Here is a 21223-nt window from a genome sequence, read left to right on the forward strand (position 1 = left end):
CTTGCAGCAGCGGGTCCGGGTGTCCCGGGGTCCCCGCGTCCCGGGTTCCCGGCTCCCCGCACCGCGCCCCCTCCGGGCCGTGCCGGTGCCGAGCCTCGCCCGAGCCTCGCAACCTCTCCGGGATCAAGCAGCCTCCTCCTCCCTCCCGGCCAGGAGGCAAAGCCCCAAAGCCTCGGGGAGGACACCCGGAGCCTTTCGCATCCTCCCTCCGCCGCCGCGGAGTTTGCGCGGAGGCGGAGGGCGGCCGCGCCCGCGGAGGAGGGAGCCGCAGGAAGGTAACGGGGCTGCGGGGAGGTTGGGGGGGAGCGGTCCGCGGAGAATGCGCGGAGGGGCGCGCAGCTTGCGCGGGTTTCCCCGCGGCTGAAAGTTGGAAAGCGAGGACCCCCCCTCCCAGGGGCGCATCCCACCTGCGGGCAGGGCAGGGTCCCAGCCCCGCGTTGCCTCCGCGGCCGTCCGCAGCCGCGCATCCCCATCCTCGGGCAGGCTCCGGTTCCCCCCAACCCCAAATCCCCTTTTCCCCGGGGTAGCTCGGCCGGGAGGAGACTTAACTGCAACCGCTGCTCGGCAGCACAAAGTTGACGGGCGAAGCTGCCGGGGCCCGGGGAAGCGCCCGGGGGGGCCGCCGCCTCCTCCTGGCTCTCTCCGCGGGCAGGGGCGCTACCTCCGCGGCCGGGCCCCATGCTCCGCAGGCTCCCGAGCTCTCCTTCAGCGGTGCAACATGGGCGCTCCGCACCCTCCTAATTAAAGCGCAGCATCATCCCCCCGCCGAGGCGGGCGGCACGCACCTGGCACCCCCTTTGGAATAAAATGGTTGGGGGGGGAGGCGGGAAGGGAGAAAGGGCAAATCGTAGCGGCTTGGGCTTGTGCCGAGCTCGCAGAGGGCCTCCAGCAGCAACTCAGAGCCGTGAGAGACGACCTGTGTCCCCCCCCCCCCTCCAGCACGCCCCTTTGCTCCTCGCCGTGTTTGGGGACCTTGCGCTGCCGCTACCCCGCAACTTTCCCAAAATGCCACCGAAAGGGGCTCGTCCTCCCCCCACGTCGGGGATGCTGCCTGCAAGTTTCGCCGCTGGGCCGGCGATGGGAGGACGGGGGGGGGGCGCCGGGGGGGCTGCGAGGGCTGGCCCCGTGCATGCAAACCAGAGGGTGCTGAGGGGATGTACCCCTGCCTTGTGCCCGGCTGTCCCCGCATGTGAGCAGCTCCCCCTAACCCCCCCGGGACACCCTCGGGGCCGCAGGAGGGGCATCCCCCCCCCTCCCGGCACTGCGATGCTCCCTGCGGGTGTGTGGAGGGAGGAGCAGGAGCTGGGATCTGGGAGCTCGCCCAGAGGTGCTGGCCCTTCCCGGCGTTGCTCGGCCTGAAAATCCCGTGTCTCCTGGTGTGTCCCCCCCCCATCCCATCGTCAGCAATCGCCCTGGCCGCCCCCCGCCCCAAAGCAGCTCGCAGCCTCGGCTCTTTTTGCTGCCACCAGCTGCTGGGAGCAGGCTCGGCAGATTGGCAGCAGCTCCGGCTCAGGGTACGGCGGGCTGATGCAACCGAGACTGGGACGTCACTCGGTTATTAATAATAATAATTAGTATTGGCAAGCGAGCTATTTCCTTGCCAAAACCCATCCTGGAGCCGTGGAGTCAGGGGAGATGAGTGTCAGCCAGGTGAAGGGCTGGCAGGTGCCCTCCCGTTTGCCTCTTCCCAGCCTTCGTTGTGATTACTGAATGTACCTTTTCCTCCTGACGGCTTGCAAAATAAATAAATAAATAAAATAAGGGAGAGAAAAACCCCGGACAACTTTTTGTGACAAATTAGACAAGGATACTTGAACAATTATTGTGCCTTTACGAACGTATCATTACAGCATTACATTTCCACTGGAGGCGACCATTCCCCCCACTGCAGTCATTGTAACGCAGTCATTTAATGCTTCATTCAATCCGCAGTGTAAACCAACTCATTCCTTTTCTAATAGAAGTGGCAATGTTTGAGAGAAGGAGGGAGTTTTCTACCAAAGCTCAGCCCGTCCAGAAAGAAATATTCTGATCTTTAATAGCCTCTTCTGTCTCGAGCAATCTATGGTAAGGGTGAAAGCAATAAATAGTGCAAGGACGAGGGAAACTCTATTGTAATTATTATAGATGGGAGCTGCTTTCTGGCTCTCTATATTTTGCTAAAGCCCGGGAGCAGTTTAGAGGTTCTGGATCTGAGTGCTGTGAGGATTTAGGGACAGGCAGTGCCTGGGCTCTGGCTGTGGTTCTGCCTAGGGGCTCAGAGAAGCCTGCATAGCCATGACTGGGCTTCAAATCCCCTGGGCAGGGGGATGTGTTGGAGCCTGGGCCCAGGAGCAGAGCTGTGAGACACCAGCAGGCTGCTGTGCTGCTTAATCTAAGCCTCATGCACTTGTTTCAGCAAGTAGGGTGTTCTGGGAGGGCTGACCCTTGGCTGCAGGGAGCTTCCCATGGGGCAGAGCCAGCCCCTGCCTCTGGGGACCTACATTGCATACTTGAGCCAGGAGGGAAGGCCGGAAAGTCAGATGGGTTGGGGAAAATGTGGTGCAGAGAGTGGTCCTGGGTGGAAATATTCGTGGCTGCAGAGGCTGAAGGGACAGACTTCAGATAACACCACTCATCTGCCTGATGTTCAAGCCTGGCAAAGCCTTAAAATTCCTTCCCTGGTCTGGAGATCCCCCTTGTGTCCTCATGAGACTCCATTTGTCTGGTGTGTCAAGATAAATGTATTTAAAATTGAGATCTTCCCTCTTTTCCTTCTTTCTTTCTTTTTTCTTTCTTTCTTTCTTTCTTTCTTTCTTTCTTTCTTTCTTTCTTTCTTTCTTTCTTTCTTTCTTTCTTTCTTTCTTTCTTTCTTTCTTTCTTTTTCTCTTTCTTTTTTCTTTCTTTTTTTTTTTTTTAAAGAACCTTGCAAAAGTTCTTGTTTTTCTATATTATATATTGCTTAAACCGAGCAACTTTAGTGTCTTTCAAAAAGGTGATAGAGGAAAATCCAAACAGAAGATCTTCTCTGCATACCAGTCAGTGAAACAGTTCATGAGGCTTAGCTTCTTCTTTTCCCTCTCTACTACTTAGTTCATTTATCAAACCGAAAGGGAAACAAAATTACCGTTGGAATTTACCTACAGTCCTGGCTTGGATGAGAACATTTCTGTTGAAATCTGCATGATAGAATCCCATTTTTTTTGGAGAGAATTACAACCTCTCATCCTACCAAAGCAACAATAGAGGCTCATGCCCAGAGGACCTGAGTTTGACACAGAGCTTGGTCCTGTGCCCTCCAGTCAGCATGAAGGGGCTGCTGCCTGTTAAGGAGCACATTTGGCCAAGGCTCAGTCCTCTCAGCTCCAAGGGGAGCTGCTGAGGACCCTGAGTCACCTCCAGCCTGGGACTGGCTGCTCAGCTGAAGGCTGGCTTTCTTTTCGGTGTGCAGTCCTGGTATTTGACATGCCAGACATAAATTACCAGGACAGATTATTTGAGCTGCATAAGCATTTGTGAATGCACATGAAATGGAGGAGATGTAAGAATTTTAAACTGGGCTTTTCCAGCTGGAATCCTTCAGGCTGGAGAGCTTCTTATGTTGAACTGATGCTCCTAGCCACATTTTTTACAATTAGTCACCCCATTATCATCTATATATTATCCTATGTAATTTTTCCCAGGCCACAACCACTCTAAGTGATGAATACATCATAGTATTTTTATATATGAAGTTAAGAAATAACGCACCAGATTAAATCATCACATTGTACTTCTGATGTGAAACTCCTCAGCTACTTTAAACTCAAGAGAAGGACACTGAAGTTGTACAGAAACCCCAGCCATGCCCTCAGTAACAAGTTATATGTAATTGGTTTTTACTCTTGGGATTTTTTTCAGCGGAAAAATTTTGCCCAGTGTTTGATGATATGAGTAAATATTAAAAAGAAAGGATGAAAGAACTAATGGATAGCATTAAAATAGAACAGCAAATACCAGCAAATCATGAGTGCAGTATTTTTAATGGATTGTTATTAAAAATAAAAGAGAAAAGTAGGCAAAATAAAAGGGAGATTTTCATGGACAAAATTGACAGTTCTGTTATCCTCACCAAATCCTGACATTTCAAGATCAGTTTTTATCTAATGATTCAATGGCCTTAAATATTTCTTTCCACTAAATCAGGCACAGCTATAGCTATTTTCCCACCTCAGACACGTAAGCTCACATTTTTTTCTAAATGTGCTGATATTTATTATAGCCAGTGTCAAAAAACTTCGCACTCCATTTATATATGAGCTTCTCTTTGGCCTTTATTAGAATGATCTACAGCCGTGGTTAGGCATGCACAACTTCTTTTGACAGCAGCCAGGATTTCGTGTGTGGATCAAAGGTAGAATAATTCCCCAAGGGCGATCTCTTCCCGTCCGAACTACAGAGTTATGAGCTCTGCTCCAGTGCGGGGTGGGAGCTTCTTCAGCTCTTCCATGCTTCAGACAGGTCATTCTGCAGCCCACATCCACCTTTGTGCCAATGTGCTGTGTATTTTTTAAGCTTTTTATATTTTTTTTTCCTCCAGTGGAGAAAGTAATTTTTACCTGGTAGCATGAATACAGGCTCTGGTGTCCTAAATGTGACTGATTATAGACCAACGCAAAGGAAGAACATGGATTTAGAAGGCTACTCTCTAAATTTCTCTGTCCATTTCTCTAAGACCCCAATGGCAGGACACAGAGCCTTAGAAGATAGCTGATACCTTGCATGCACACAAAAAATCTTAGATAATGCGGAAAATAGTGTCCGAGTTCTATTAGCGGGAACATACAATTCTATGATTCTGTGACTCTGTGATTTATTCCAAAATAATCATGTGGGATAATTTCTACTCTTATGCACTCTACACATAAACGTTTCCTTTTGCAGTTGCTAACTTTGCTTGGTTTTCTTCCGTCTTGTGGGCCACTCTTGTGTACATCCTGGTTGCTTTATTTGGTCTGGACCCATGAAAACAGAGTTAACCTGACAGCACACACTGTAAGCAACAGCACGGATTTTCAGGGCATCTGGATTTACAGTTGCCAGAATTAGAAACATGAGCCCGAGGAGATCATGCCAGGGCAATTCCCCAGTCCTGGGCCATAAAGCCAATCAATTTAAAGTGTAATAGAAGCCACGATTACTGTGCTGGATTCCGTGTGAAGGAAGGCACTTACTGATCATTTGGACAGAAAAGCTCATATTCAAAATTGCTTTTAGATCAGTCTTGATCCTACTTTTAGTGATGTCAATGGTGACACTTTGGTCCAGCCCCATGGTGCCAGAATTTTCCATTTACTGTTAACTACTTCTCTCCCCACATTCCTACACATCCGTCAGCACCGTTCCTTGCTGGTCCTCTTCAAGTACAATTAGGGCATAGAGAAAGCCCTTATCTTTCAGCTCAGGGGCACCAATATGGATAGTCATTTTAATCTCTTAGCAAAATTAGTTCAATGATCATGGAAGAGACAGTGAGAATGATGTCTTCTCTGCTCCTGCAAGGCTTGCGCTCCTTTCTTTTTGTTGCTGATGACACAAGTCTTATAGTAGCCCCTGGTTAGGAATAAGAGGTGATCTTTCATCCTCAATGGGCTCAGCTATGAAGTTCAAGACGAGCTGACTCACTCTGATTTCAGTTATGTGTAATAGAAGCCGCGGACTAATGTAAGTCTGCAGAAATGTCAGAAGAGAGGCTGGTCTTAAACTCTTGGATCTTTTCTAATATGTAAAACCATGAGCCATAATACTTGGGTTTCCAGTGCATGGCACATTAACACATTAGCATGCTTTTAAGATATTATTATGCTGAAATTATTAAATGGAGAGAGACAGAAGCAGCCAAAGTAGTCCTGAGAGCACCTCACCCAGGCTTCTGGAGGAGCTGACCCATGGCTAGGGGAGGAGGCTGCTGCCCTTCTGACTCAGGCAATGGAAATTACTATTGCAAACTGAATCGTGTGGCCATCCCTTATATGCAGTAGTTCCCTGTTTCCTTGTCTTAATTAAAGTAGCATTATGTTGTACAGAAGAGAAAAGCTGAGGCAAATAGGTGCTTTTCATGTTTTCAATACCATGATAGGTTTTCTCCATTTAGTCTTTGCCTGTTTTATGTAACACTGAGTTTCTTTTACAAGGAGCAGCGGGAGCCACCATTTTTGATCACTACTTCCAGATAGTCATTAAATGCACACGTATGAGAAGGATCAGAGGTCTAGAAAGCACAACCTGTGAGGAAAGAGTAAATTAGGAATGTTCTAAACAGAAGAGTAGGAGGAACATGATGATACTTTTGAATTATATATGAAAAATAAAGGGAATACTTTGTTCTCTGTGAATAGCATCATAGAGAGTACAAGAAATTGGTCTTAATTTGTAGCCAGAAAGCTTCTTATCAGATATTAGGAAAAAAGTTTCTGATGGTTAGGATGGCAAAAACTGACTTTGGGGTGGCAAAGCATAAGAGACCCAGAAAAATGCAGGTGAGGTCCTGAGCCAGGAGCATCAGAGAGCAGTTCTTATAGCACAAATATGGATTAGGTGATCCCTTGAGTATCCCTCAAACCCCCCAATTCTGTGATCATTCATGTTGAGGGACAAATTTTTTGTGATACTATATTATACTGCTATACTCCTGAAAAAAAAAATTAAAAAAAAATATTTATATCCTCATTAAATACAGTAAGAAAATGTAATAAAAATAGTTTGGGGACTAGGTCCCACTAGAAACAATGACATAAAAAAATAACATGAAAGGACTGAGGGTTTCATATCATCAGTATATGCATAGTTAAGCCATAAATGAAGCATCATATATCCAAATTCTGAACTCATGCAATTGGCTAAAATTGTAATCTGGGAAGTATATATATTTATATATTTATATGCATATGTATGTATATGCAAACACACATATGTGCATGCATATCTACATCCTTGGTTGGTTTTATTTATCTTTATCTTTTCAAGGTTTCTGTGCTTAGAGTTTTTATTTTCCATTCATTTTCTATCTTTATGCACCACCCATCTATCTCCAGTTGGCTAGCTAGATAAAAAACAGTTTCTCAGGTAATCACCTCCCAGAAGGTGGAATTTTAGGAAAAAATCTCAGTACAAGAAAATGTACAATGAGTTCCAAGAATGTTATTCCTGAATATAGATAGAAATCTTAGCTCATAGTGTAAGAAGGACTGTACCACTGTGTAATGTAAAATCCAGAAAAATACTCAGATTTTCCTAACCACTTTTCTAGTATTAAATATTATCAGTTTCAAAGAGCGCAAGGAACTTTCCTTTTAGCTGTTGATTTAACTAGGCTTAAAATCCAATGAATAAATTGTACATAGTTCATCAGCTTGTGGGGTGCACAGTGCCTGAACACCAAATAATAAGCTACACATCCCACTGTGAAAGGTTTATGGCCAGAAGACTGCAGGAACACCTCTGTGGGACTGTCAAAATAAAACATGTAAGGGAATCATAAATGAAATGAACGCATATTGGTTTAAAATCAAGCCCATAAATACGTGTCACACCTGTCCTCTGGGTGGTCAGCAGCAATCAAGCTGTTATATTCTGAACATATTTTCACGCTGATGCTGTCTGATTTGTCCTCCCTTCCTTGCTGAGTGGTATCAAGGAATAAAGTGAAAGACCTGAGTGATGTGGTGCCATTGCAAAGGCTGCAACCAAGGTGACATTAATATATCAAGATAAATATACAACGGACCCATGAAAATTCAAGGCTAATTATGTTTTACTGTGCTAACCTTCTTAGGAAAAAAATCACTGAAAACAGGTTCACAGCAACTGTTTTCTCCACGCAGCAAGCTTCTGCACTTTCCCACAGAGGTTACTGTGGATGTGAAAGTAGTCTAACATAAGGATTAATAATAATAATTTACACCATGGGAGTGCCAAGGTTTCCCTCCATGCATGCAAGGTACTGTACGAACAGAAAATTATACACAGAAAAGTTTCAGGCCAGTGACCACTGTGTGTGAATGTGCTCATGATTGTTCTTTGTACCTAAAACTCTTTCTTGGTGCATAATACATTCAGCCACATCCTTGCTGTACTTCTTCCAAAGATTACTCATTTTAGCAGGTGGTTTTCATGAGTTTTCTAAATAAGCTATCAACGAAGATCCAACATTTGGGATTTTGCTACAGAAGGCCCCAGATAATCACCTAATTAGTTGCAAGGGTACATCCCATCCTGCTAAACCAGGCACAGCTTTCTGCAGCCACCTAGGGGAGCCCAACAGCTCAGGGATTTTGTTTGCTTCCAGTGCAAAACCTTCCCTTTGGTTTCTTGCTGGCTGAACCTTTGAACATGGTGTTATTAGGTTGTTGAATTACATTGCTTAAAATGTGATGTTACTTTTGGCCATTTAAGCAGCAGTCATTTGGGGCGAATCCATTCATCCTGAAGCCACATGGGTCAAACTTTACAGAGGTGCTAGGAGAGAGGCTCTCAGACTTTGAGGCTTTCCCATATTTGACACAGAACAATGAGAAAGCCTTTAGTGACTCCCTGCCAGAGCCGTTTTACTGCTGAGCTGCATCACAGGCACCTCAGGGTTAGCCCTGACCTGTAGCACACACAGCCCACGTCAGACACAAGGAAGCTAGTGGTGGCCCAATGCAGCAAAACACCATGGGTGTAGCAAACCCAAGAAAGCAGTGAGTGCAGAGACAAGGAGAGATGCCGTGGGTGCATCTCATCCACCCGCAGCAGCAGGAGCCATGGTAGGTAGCAGATCCACATCCTTTCCAATACTTCCAACCTGTGGTAAGTCTCACTGCTTCTCCCCACAGCCACAGGTCTCCCCCTCATGCTGACAGTTGATGCTGAAATCTCCCCTGGGGATGCCAAAGTTTTCAGCTCATCAAATGGACATCATCAGAGTTGTCCAGGTAGAGACTGACATCTTATTTTTTTAAAATACTTGACTAAAAGATATTGTGCTGTTAAACTGGATTAAAACATGAAAGCAGCAGAATGGCAAAACTACCGAAAACCTATGAAAACACATGCATTGTCTGATTTTCTGGTGTGCAATGCAGATGAAAACGGCAACATTTTTTTCCAACTATTTGCATATCTGTAAATGACTGCAAGGCAGTGTAGAAGGAGGCCAGCTGGATTCAATTAAAGAGAAAGGTGAAAGGCTTTTGCTTTGAATTTCATTTTACAATTTAGAGCAGGCTGACATTTTGAATCTCTTTATGGAGTTTTTAAAAATGAGCGAAGTTCTGCACAATGAAGCCCAAGCGCAGACGTGTGTGTCAAACAGAATTATAAAAAATACACATGTTTATTCTTATAGCAATAATTAACATTTTGTCTCATGCACTCTCACGAATGATCCACATAAAGCATATTTTAGGGCAAGCTGCTTAGTGAGATTTCAGGGGATACTAATCCTCTGGACTTTGCCGACAACCCAAACACAGTGTCACGTGAAAGCCTCATCACAGCAAACCCAACCCAAGCCCATCTGCAGCAGCAGCGGGGTGCTGTAAGATGTTTGATGTCCCAATGCATGATACCATTTATTTGATTCCCTGATTCTATAATTCTCTGATTTATCGGGGTTGGGTGCCAGGGTTTGTGCACGCCGGGCTTATTTCACTCAGATTTCCATTATTCCCAGGAGCATAATCCCGTGCTGCCTGGAACCCAGACCGCTGACGGTGGGGGGGTCCCACCCGAGGGGAGCAGCCGGCCCCCCCCGTGGCCCCCGGGGGTGCGGGAGCTTCCCGGTAGGTGCCGCAGCTCCCCCAGGGGGCGCGCTCCGACCGCGCAGCCGGGGCGGGGGCCGGGAGCTTTCCCACCGGAGCGAGGACTGACCGGAATAGCAGCAGCAGTGCAATAACAGCAGCAGCGGCTTCCAGTAGTTCTTCATAAGCCCCGATCGTTATTGCATGCGTCTTTCCCAACATTTTTTTTTTTTTTTAATTATCCCGTGCTTTGAGCACCTCCTGGCTGTTCCACGTCGAGGCAGTGCCACGGCATCATTCCTTCCCCCCCCCGTGCACATAAGCAGCGAGGCAAGGGTGATGCAAACAACATGAACTGATGAGAAGGGGCATGATAAATAATTCCTACTTCTTTACAGCCACTTGTACCTTACAGAGGGCTCCAATTTGTCCTCGCAATTACTGGCCTTCACTGATGAACACAGCCGTATGAGTAGTCCTTCACAGACGCATTTCTTCCGTCCTGTGTGTAACATGAAGGTCAGCTAAACAACACTCTGATTGCCTCCCTGCTCCCCTCGCCTGGCACATGTCCCCATTTGTCCCTGCAGAACCAGGGCTCAGACAAGCCTTCAGCACCAAGCGGATTTCCCAGGTACTCAGGTGACTGCTAAATTGCCCTAAAGTTAGAGGGAGAGAAAGGGAGAGTCGAGTGAGGAGAGCAGCCATTTCTCCAGGTTAGGATGACAGACAGGTTAAGATGACAGACATTGTTCCCTACTCCTACTTAGTCAGCTATATTTATTTTTCCAGTGAATTTTCTCCTCTTCAGAGCCTCGCTGTATCCTGCGATGTCAGGGAAATGTGTTAAGCAAGCTCTGCTATCCAGGGAAGGGCATAGTCCTTGTGCACAAGGAGGAAGACAGATAGGAATATCTGGAGTTTACAGGCAGCTGAATACTAACATAAATGGATTTGAAGGAAGGTTAGAGACACTCGAATGTCTGACAGCTGTATGTCATGCCAGGAGACTGGTCCCACTTCACATTTGCAGCACCGATGTTCCTGGCAGCAAGAGCAACACATCCTGACACTTTGGGGGTAGTAATGGTTTCTGGTTGCTCATATGTTTCCAGGAAAGACTGTTTGTAGTTATTTCAGTCCAACACAACTTCATAGCTTCATCTTGTGTTACCACATTTTGTAGAAGCGCTAAGACATCACATTGCAAAAAATTTGCCTTGTAACCAACAGTGTCAAAATGATTGTCCTGATGATGGAAGGAAGGCATTAGATATGTATATTTCCATCCTGTCAAAGGCATTAGATATGTATATTTTAATCCTGTCTTCAGCAAATTATAGCAGGATTTAAAGTTACTGTGATACATGCAGGAATAGAAAATAAAAGATTTCCGGCCTCCCCAGCCCCTCTCATGTAACTCTAGGGACCGAACCAGAGCACTGGCTGCTTGTGGTTTAAGGGTTGTTTTAGTGGAAGGCTTCTCTTAGAAGTCCCTTTGCTAAAAATACATTTACATGTATTCTTTCTTTTCTTCTTCCACTAAAGTAATCTGGCTCTAACAGAAAGCTGTCTCCCAAAGAATCCTTGGCTAATTTTAGCCCAGGATAATTCAGGGCTAACTTGCCTCACTTATTCTGGGTGTAAAGAGTGAAAGAGCCTTTCTGCACCAATGACTTGTTCTGTATTTGCACCAGTACAAGCAAGGAATGGGTATGAATTTAACAGAAGAGAGAAAAATAAAACTAGTAATGGAGAAAGCCAATTATGTTCCCCATTGCCTAGGGATGGGCAGCCTAATTTGTAGCTGACAGTGACTTGATGGACTGAACCATACTTTTTCTGATCCAGCATTTGGAGTAATTTTTACTGTAAACCAATCATTACAATGTAGGACTCTCAGTACCATCAATGTCACCATGACAAATTCCCATGGCAGTGTTAGTGTTGCTGCTGGGGTTTTTCCTCCCATCCTTCACAGCCTGACGTGTTCTGGGAGGTGCTGGACGTGGTGCACCGTGCCCTGTCTTCAGCACGCGCCCTGGGCATGATAGTGTCAAACGTGATGGCACCATCACTGGGGGACATATTCCCAGTCTCTTTGCTGTAATTTTAGCAGGAATGCTAAAATTAATCCTCTAGTTCTACACACATTGAGCTGGGGTTTAACAGTGCACATTTTCTCCAGCATCTTCATCTAAGACAGTCTCTGATTTTGCTCCTTTATGTGGTTTATAGGTCATAAAATGATTTTTCCCCCTAAGGATATTGTACTAGTTTCTGTCCGACGTCTGTGCACCCTAGTAATTGCTAAGGCTTCGTGTGGTATCCTTATCTTCCCTGAACTAGAATAGAAGCGAGGCTTCTGCCCAGCCCATTTTGGATGGAACCCTACTTCATTAGAACCAGCTGGAATTTATTTTCAACAGAATTTGAGCAATTTCTTTTTTTAAGAAGCCAAATCCCTGATTTTTCAGAGGTGTGGGACTTCACTAGTCTGCACTGGAAAAACCTCATGCTGGGTTATGTAAGCTGTGGTTTGCAGAGATAACGGGAAATTTGGAGAAAGTGACCTGAGAGGCTACATGCAGGTCTAAGATCCGTGGCTCTTGCAGACAATGTGCCCTACATTTCCCTCCCAGGTCTGTGAGAGCACACTGTGTTCCCAGGAGGCTTCATCTACACTTGCTTCCCCACATTTCTGCTTAGCTGTGAAATCTGCAATTTCTTTCTTTCCACTCTAGTATCCAGCAAAGACTGATTAACGAATGATAGACAGACACCTACTATTGCTAACAGGCGGGATAAAAGCCTATAATTTTCGTAAGACAGATCACTGAGACTGTTCTAACGTTGCATAGTCTTATCAATACCTCTACTCTGCCAAAGTAGTGCCTTAAAAGAGTGTGATTAAGGCTGTAATGTCAAGCACAGGAATGGCAAGACAGGCCAGGGTTGTGGTAACTTCTACAGCTTTGCTTCTGCTTCTTCCATGCATCATCCTTAGCCACACAGTCACATATGTGTAAAAGGGACCATGCATTGAAGTACAAACCATGTAATTTCTATGTTCAAATATTATTATTTATAATAACCTAACACATATATTGATTTTATCAGGTTAAAAATCAAAGTGAAGTTGGTGGTACATTTATTCATTGTGGTAGAATTGGAAAGTACCTACCGGGATGTTTCAGGAGAAAATCTAAGCATCAATTAAGTTAAATTGGCTTAAATGAGTTTGTCCCAAGAAAACAAATGCAATTTTTGCAGTTGGGTTCCCAGGAGCCTCCTGTGCAGGATGGGTGTGTGGCTGCAGGTTCCCATGTGTGCAGGAGGAGAGGCTGGGCAGCTTGCTGAGATGTGCAGGAGTGCGTCTGGGACAGGGCCGTGGTGGCTGTCAGCATTTCTGGGATCTCTGCATGGAGCTGGGGTGAGAACTGTGCCCCTGTCACTGTGGCGCCAATGGGAAGTGTTGAGGAGCAGTCCTTGTGGGCCTGCTTCAAGAGCAGTCCTGTGAAGGGAAACAGATTGCCTTAGGCTAGACATTTAGAGGGCCTTATGCTTCTCTTTACACTTCTAAAGTATTTGTTCTTGCTCACAGGGAAATATTCCCCTTCCAAAATGGAGTTGGACAGGGAGATGGCATGTGGACTGAGCTGTAAATGTGTCTTTAGGTCATCCTCATGCAGAGAAATTCCTAACAATGGTAAGGCCACCGTGCATCCAGATTTTGCTGCTTTTTTTTTTTTTTTTTTTCTTCTTTCCCAATTCCTTTCTGGGGCAGATTAAAGATTCCCTGTACTCACAGCTGCATTTCCCAAGGTTGGATGATGCCTCTTTTTGATCGGTGCTGCCTACTCAGCAATGCCTGAATTACTTGCGGAGAACCAGTGCGGAGCTGCAAATCCAAGCCCCAGCTGTGAGTTAGCCCATCTGGCCATGTCTGGAGTTTGGCTTTAACATGGGGTTGGTGTGTGGGCCCTCTGCCTTGCTTTGGTCTGAATTTCCTCCAAAATTCAGATGGAAGAGCTTGGTACTGCATTAAGTTCATGCCAAGTTCTCTGAAATTTCTTTTAGGAAAAAAAGGGGAAAAGGGTCTCAGAATATGAATATATATATATATATATACATATATAAACATTTAAATTTTTAAAGAACTTTCAATTTGACCTGCTAACATTTTGAGGTTGTGTTATGCATGTTATGATGACATTAAAAATGAAAGAAGGGCTAATTAAAACATTTTAAGCCACAGAAAATGGCTTTTCCAACTTAACCCATATGTGCTTATGAGGGAAGTTGAAATTTTATTGCAGTTTAGAATGAAACTTTTTTTTTTTTTTTAAGTTATGTTCATTTCCAATGAATTTAGATTCTGGTCAAAATTTACAAAATCGAGGATAAAAGATTTTTAAAGCTTGAAGGCTTAGGGTACTGAGCAGTCACATTTCTCATCAATTTCGATAGGCCTGTCCCTCCCACCCATTAAAAATAAGCTTCAGGACTATTCAGCTTGTGGCAGTCTATGTATAGACAGTTACTTTTGAAGATTTTATTTTTAATGTAATCCTTCTTTCTGAAAACTAGAAGGGTATTTTCTAGAAAAATCTTTTTTTTTTTTCCCTTCCTTCCTTCCTTCCTTCCTTCCTTCCTTCCTTCCTTCCTTCCTTCCTTCCTTCCTTCCTTCCTTCCTTCCTTCCTTCCTTCCTTCCTTCCTTCCTCTCTCTCTCTCTCTCTTTCTTTCTTTCTTTCTTTCTTTTCTTTCTTTCTTTCTTTCTTTCTTTCTTTCTTTCTTTCTTTCTTTCTTTCTTTCTTTCTTTCTTTCTTTCTTTCTTTCTTTCTTTCTTTCTTTCTTTCTTTCTTTCTTTCTTTCTTTCTTTCTTTCTTTCTTTCTTTCTTTCTTTCTTTCTTTCTTTCTTTCTTTCTTTCTTTCTTTCTTTCTTTCTTTCTTTTCTTTCTTTCTTTCTTTCTTTCTTTCTTTCTTTCTTTCTTTCTTTCTTTCTTTCTTTCTTTCTTTCTTTCTTTCAAATTATTACCTATTAATTGTTCATACATATTTCTCATTCTTTTGTACACTCTCTGAATCATAGATCACAGTGCAATGACCAGTGTTGATCAGCCTTCCCACACAGCAAGGGGCATAGAGCAAGACAAAGTAATTTTTCAATTAGATTATGTTTTCAATTTCAATTTCCAGTTTAAACCCTAACTTCTGTTTCAGAAAGATATTCGGTTGTGATAACTGGCAGAAGTCTAGTGGCAGCAAATAGGTTCCTTCAAATAGTTACCCTCTCTAGATCACTCCTTTCATGAGGCTAATTTCTTCAGAGTAATCTTCAATGAGTTAGATCTGATTGTGATTAGTGCAAAAATTGGTGAATAAATTTTATTACGTGATCTATTTTTCCTCAAAGCTAATCTTCTGGACAGACTTTAATATATCTGTATACTTTAATATTGTTTTCTGAAAGGGGGAAAAAACATTATAACTCATCTCGGGGATTATAAAAGCAGTAATTTTCTTGAAACTGGCCCTTAATATAGCTAATAGCTCTTGGCTTCACCTCAGGATGGTTAACAAGCCCATCATTAACTGTGGTTAATGAAAAATTAATTAAACTTTTTAAAATCTAATCCTAGATGACAAATCATTATAAATCATGCCCTGGGTTATTCATGTCACTAAAGTGAATAAATGGGTTTTAAAGTCCATATATGTATAAAACAGAATTGTAAGAAAACATAGCATGAATCTTGCTAGTTGCCAAGAGCTATTTTGTTTGTTTTTCAATAGCTTTTAAAGTTTCTTAAAATTTCTGGAGTTCTTCCTAATGTATGACCCTGGTTATATACATATATATATATATATTTAATAAGAAACCTTAACATATGATCAGAGAATCCCAGCATCTGCAGTAGGATTATCCACACTGACCTGGAAAGTAATAGCTAAACTGTGGAGATTTGAAAGAGGGAGGCCAGGGTTATTACAAAGTCTAGCAGGACACAATCCAACAAAGCTACCTAACTGGATTTTGAACTTATAAGCTGTCAATAGAAAGAGGAGACTTCCTTCCCCTGTTTTGAATGTACCTAAGATAACTCAATAAAGAAATAGAAGTAGGATCAATAAATTTTGTCTGAAAACAAGTTTTAAAAGAGCCACAGGTCTTAGATGTGAAGCTATAACAGAAGAAAACACTAAGTAGTCAAAGAGCCTTTCACAAAACAGGTTAGAAACCATTTGGAAAATCCTATGGTTATTTCAGAGATAGTGGGATTAGCTCATAAATCCCCAAATATTTCCCATATACAACCAATATTATTTATAGCTTTTAGATCAATGTAGTGTCAGCATCAGTACTACTGTGGTGCCTGTTATTACTGGAGAAATATTTATGATGCTGAATTAGAGCATTACCCTGAGCAAGCCTGGTGAGGTGTGGGCACAGAGCACAGACCCTTCTTCCATGCCCACACTGCAGAGGAGCACAGCAGGAGAGGATGGGCCAGAGCAAAGGCATGTTGTGGGAGCCATGGCATGGGAGCCATGCCCTGGGCAGCTCACCCAGTGCTGGAGGCTGCTCCTGGAAGCCACCTCATGTTCCCGTCCATCAGCTCCCACAGCTTCCCCGTGGACATCTGGGCTGTCTGCACACACAAAACTCTTTTATTGATGAGAAGAGAGGATTTCCTTTTAAAGTTACTCTTGTTCTGTGCACAACGAGTTCCCTTTCTTTTCTTCAGGTGTTCTTTCAGTACTGCCCAGGCTATACCTAGTCCTCCTCTGCGGCCAGAAGTCTTGACCTCTGTTTCTGCTTTCTCCTTTCTTATTTTTTCTTCCACTCCCATAAGACTGCAGTGTGCTCACTCAATGTGCTCACAAGTTGCCTCCAAGGCTGAACATCCCATTCCCTGGCTCACATTCTGATACTTCAGACAGCATCCCTTAGATAAACTCCAGCTATATTTCATAGATATATATCTCCATAGCCCTGCAGGATTGCCTTCTTTGTGTGGTACAATTGACCCCTTGCAGGGGATGCACCCTTCAGGGGTGCAACTGAGCTTTACGATAAGAGCCATTCCCAATGAACTTTTTAAAGATGTAGAAGTTACTTATGTGCAAAAGTTTTTACTGTCATCAAATGTGAACATGTTTTATTACATGTATTATTATTTATGTATTACTCAAAAAAGCCCAAATAGTTTTATTTTCAGTTTCAGGAATAAGTTTGCCAAGTTTAAGAATATGTAATACAGTAATTATGAGCATTCTCCAAAAGCTGTATTTAGATATTTATGAAAAAGCTCCTGTGGGTAACACTTCATATAAAATATTTTACTTCAAAATGCTTTTATTTTCATAAATTCTTTTCAGTTTTCTATTTTGAGAACTGATGCAATATTTTTCATAACACATAATATTTCTTTGAAAGGTCATATTATGTAGCCAGCCACTGCTGCAACTTGTAATGCAAGACATTTAAGCAGTGAACAAACACTCTTGATGACAAGCACAGCTTTGTAAAAAAATTAAAAAAAATCTATTTTGCAAATAAGAGCACAACATTGCATCCATTCTTTCTCTCAAAAACACATTTAAACTGATTCTTGTTGTTGTTTGTTTTGTTTAGCTGTAATTCAGACATACCCTAAAGTGTAATTAATTTTGATCACCACATTTGTGTGATTCAAATGATGGATAACAAATAGGTTATGCTTATTCCTAATATCACCGTATTATATCAAACACTCAGTTTATTGCATTACAGATGATATCAAATAATGGTAGTCATTCACGTGAATAGTTCTGACGTCTGATTGAATTTGATTCCTTATTAGAGAGAGTTCCACACTGCAGAATATTGTACCAGTAATATAATACTGAAATTGCTTCTAGCAAGTGAAACGTGCAATTAAAATAAGTAAATATTTAACTCATACTGAGCTCTTGGGATCACAATGTCAATAAGAGACTTAAAAAAAATTAATTGTTTCATCAGCCTGGAGCGTATAAGAGTCTGTAGCCAAGGTGGGCTGCCAGGGATGCCCAGTGTGTGGAGCTGGGTTTACGAGAAGGTGATGATTAGAGCTATTATAAATGGAGGCTGGGATTCATTTTATGATCAAAGTATTGAACATAAAATTAATAAGCATCCAGTTATGACAGTAATAAATGATGGTGCACAGTTGATGGGAATGTCAGAAGAAGAAAATATGACTGTCAGGCATGTGTGTGGAGTTGCTGCTTAAACACTGGCATTTGTATGCACACACACATGCATACACACACACAGACACACACAAACACATGTACACACACAGCTTCCTTGCCCCAGCTCAGCCCTTGCAGGCAGGTTTGAATTTCACCGGGGAGCACTCAGAGGCTCTCACCTTTGAGTTTTGCTTTGGGGATATAAAAGAGGGGCTGTCCCTGCACTTAACCAGCCACAGAAGGTAAAATTGTTGTCTGGCTGCTGCTCTGGGGAGAAAAAAAAAAAAGATTTCTTTTTGACTTCCTCCTTAATATTCCTTCAAGTGCTCAGGACAATCTAGACCTGAGGAAGCCCCTGACACAAAATTAAAATAAGAATCAGATTTCTGTTCCTTCAGAGCCTTCTGCCTTTCAGAGCAAGTTGGAATTGCTCTTTGCTTCTTACTGACTAGTGCTGCGACATGCCATTATTCATGAGCATTTTCAGCAGGAGACAGATGTATGAACTTTCATTTTCTATGGAAGATTTCTTATGGAGCCAGCATTGCCAAGCGGTGATTAGATAAGATGACACCATGGGAAATTCAAGATGGAAAAAAAGCCAGAATGGGTACGCTGCAAAACTGCAATGCTATCAGTCCTTATTGAAGGGGCCTTCATCTAGAACATTCAGATGGACTCTTTTAAAGGCAGCAGCTCTCTAATGAAGCTTAATAATTTTGTATTGACAATACCTAGCAGCAGAAACTGTGTAGATACTTAATAATAGTGTAATCATTTTCTGCCAGCCATTTGGTTCGCAGCAGAATACAGATGCCTGCATTATTCCATTTAAGATAGATTATTTACATTTATTGAAATTACATACTTTTACATCATATATCTCTACCTTTATCATAATATTCCTTGTTTAGAAGGCAAGTTTGTGGGGATTTAGATTGACTAACACAATGGGAAATTTCAGATGAAGCAGAGCCAATGTGCCAGTTCAACGTAGAGCTGAGAATTCATCTGCTTCAGTTCCAATGCTCTTTTATGAAAACCAGCTATCTCATCAGGAATCATTTATAGCTAGTTTGTAAGAGTTTGTGTGTCAGGATAAATTGTGTCATTAATTGCAAATACACCAGTGGGATCTTGGAATATGTATGCGATGCATATATATGCAAGTGAAAAATACTGAAGGAAGAAGATCATGTGAGGGCCTGTAACTGTGATGAAACATTGAATATGAAAAGTAAGCACAGAGGAAGATTTAAAAAAAAAAAAAGAGAGTGGTGATTTTAAAGAAAAGGCAGCTATCATATATCCAGAAAAAGGGAAAGTATGGTTAAGAACTAAATGCTAGGTATTCCTTATGCTTTTAAACACACTAGTTAAAGAAAGCAGCCATCAGATCACCTTACGTTGCATCATATTAAACACACAGATTGTATAGACTTTCCACTGTGTGTAACACAATGTGTTTTTCCAACAGTGTGTAACGTGAGCTTCAACCACAGTGCTGTGGTAGTGGAATTGCAGGATAAGGACTATGAAAAAGAGGTGCTTCAGAAGGGGGTTCAGGTGCTGCTTCAGACCTTCAGATTGTACTTATCCATTTGGATTTATTTCACCTTATTAATTGGATTGTTTGAAAGTAATATAAATAAAAGGAATATATGAAAATATGTGGCACAAATAATGAGATATTCAGCAGAGTGCTAAGGAAAAATCACTGTTGGATCTTGTGCTACTCTACCAGCAAGTTTGATGGTGATGTAATCTTACAGAAAGCACTGAATCATGCTGTCAATTAACCTGAGTAGCAATGTATATATATAGGAAGTGTTGCATAAAAAGGGAATTTAAATATGTTATAAAAAATTGGTAAAGTGATTGCAAGAAATCTGGTAATTAGCATGTCTGCCACACATCTTTTTGAACATTCACCTAAAGAGAGCTAAGGACGGTGTTAGCAACAATGTGATACAAAATAATTAGCTTGTTTTCAGGGCTTAAATAGTCATTACTTTCTTGTGAAGTCCCTAATTAAGCTAATCCTAGTTTATAATACATTAGCAACCACTCTTTATGTAGAAGCTACTTCTTAGAGGATAAAAATAACTTCAAATTTTGAAATGCTCAAAATTATATGCAAAAATTGTAGAGCTTGGGACAGGAACAATACAGAGGAAAAAAAATTATATAAGTACTTGATTTATTCCTTGCTGCCCACATGCAATTTGTTCACCTGAAGTCTGCAGATACAACAGTTTAAAGGCTCTAGTGAAACAATTTTCCGTTTCTGCTTTGAAAGCCTATGACAGCCTGTTACCATGATTTTCTTAGGAGGTCCTGCTATAGCATTACCCAATTATTTCCTAAGAACTGTAAAGTGTGGTGATGTTTTTTTTTTCTTTCTTTCTTTCTTTTTTTTTTTTTTTTTTTTTTTTTTTTCCACTGACTCACGCTATGATAGATGAAGTAGTGATTTTCAGTTTGATATTTGATTTCAGTCAAAGGAAAAGAGACGATAACATGAAGTTGACACAAAACAAAGCACAAAGCCTGGGCTGCAGGGTACAGTAGGCTCTGTCCCTTGTTTACAAAATAAGAAACACCAAAGAGGTAGAAAAAAAGCTAAATTTTGGAAGTGGGACACCAGTACATAACTGTTTCTGGGTTTTCGTGGTGTGCTAGATTAGTGCCTTCTCCAGCTTTGGGCTTTGCTTGGTAATTCACTGATGGTCAGATGGAGGCAATGTCGAGTTACAAAGCCCTGAAAAAAAGTCAGGAATAAGTTAATTTTATGCAAGACAATGAAATCAGCTGATGGTGCAAAATTCAGAGTGATGTGGAAAACAAAGGCAACCCTCCTGCTGAAAGGGATGATTGATTGAAAACAAAAAAATGCTGAAAACTCAGCCAGTGCATCTTGCAAAGAGAGATCAAAATGAAGCAGGGAAGGCTGGCTCTCCCTGTCCCTTGGATTTACAACAGGCAAGAAATTACATTTCCCATTTAAAGACAGAGCTGAACTTCTCACTTAAATAATTTGTAGAAGCTTTGCTATCAGCTTATCCTCAAAAACTGAAAACTGGAAAAGATAACCACAGTGAGCAAGAAGGCACCTGAGACTGACTTTATATGCAGCAAGCAGCAAACCACAGGATTTCTTACAGAGCTATTTATCCATGCATCTAACTGAACTGTGTGGTTGCTTTACCATGTCATGCAATATTCTGTCTGTTCCCCTTACACTTTCATTCCTGGTACAGTA

General features: G+C 42.5%; 1 long non-coding RNA gene across 3 annotated transcripts in view; it reads left to right on the forward strand.

Annotated features, from left to right (window-relative positions):
• Window position 1: 1 nt before the first annotated feature.
• LOC119717734 (uncharacterized) overlaps window positions 2-21223 on the forward strand; it is an 89697-nt gene continuing 68475 nt past the window's right edge. Inside the window, exon 1 of one of the 3 annotated variants that reach the window (XR_011811350.1) lies at window positions 2-275. This is a non-coding gene — a long non-coding RNA (uncharacterized lncRNA). The remainder of the gene's footprint in view (window positions 276-21223) is intronic. The other 2 variants (XR_005267863.2, XR_005267864.2) reach the window with 2 other exon arrangements.

The sequence above is a fragment of the Anas platyrhynchos genome, chromosome 9, assembly GCF_047663525.1.
Source record: "Anas platyrhynchos isolate ZD024472 breed Pekin duck chromosome 9, IASCAAS_PekinDuck_T2T, whole genome shotgun sequence".
In the NCBI taxonomy this organism is placed as follows: domain Eukaryota; kingdom Metazoa; phylum Chordata; class Aves; order Anseriformes; family Anatidae; genus Anas; species Anas platyrhynchos.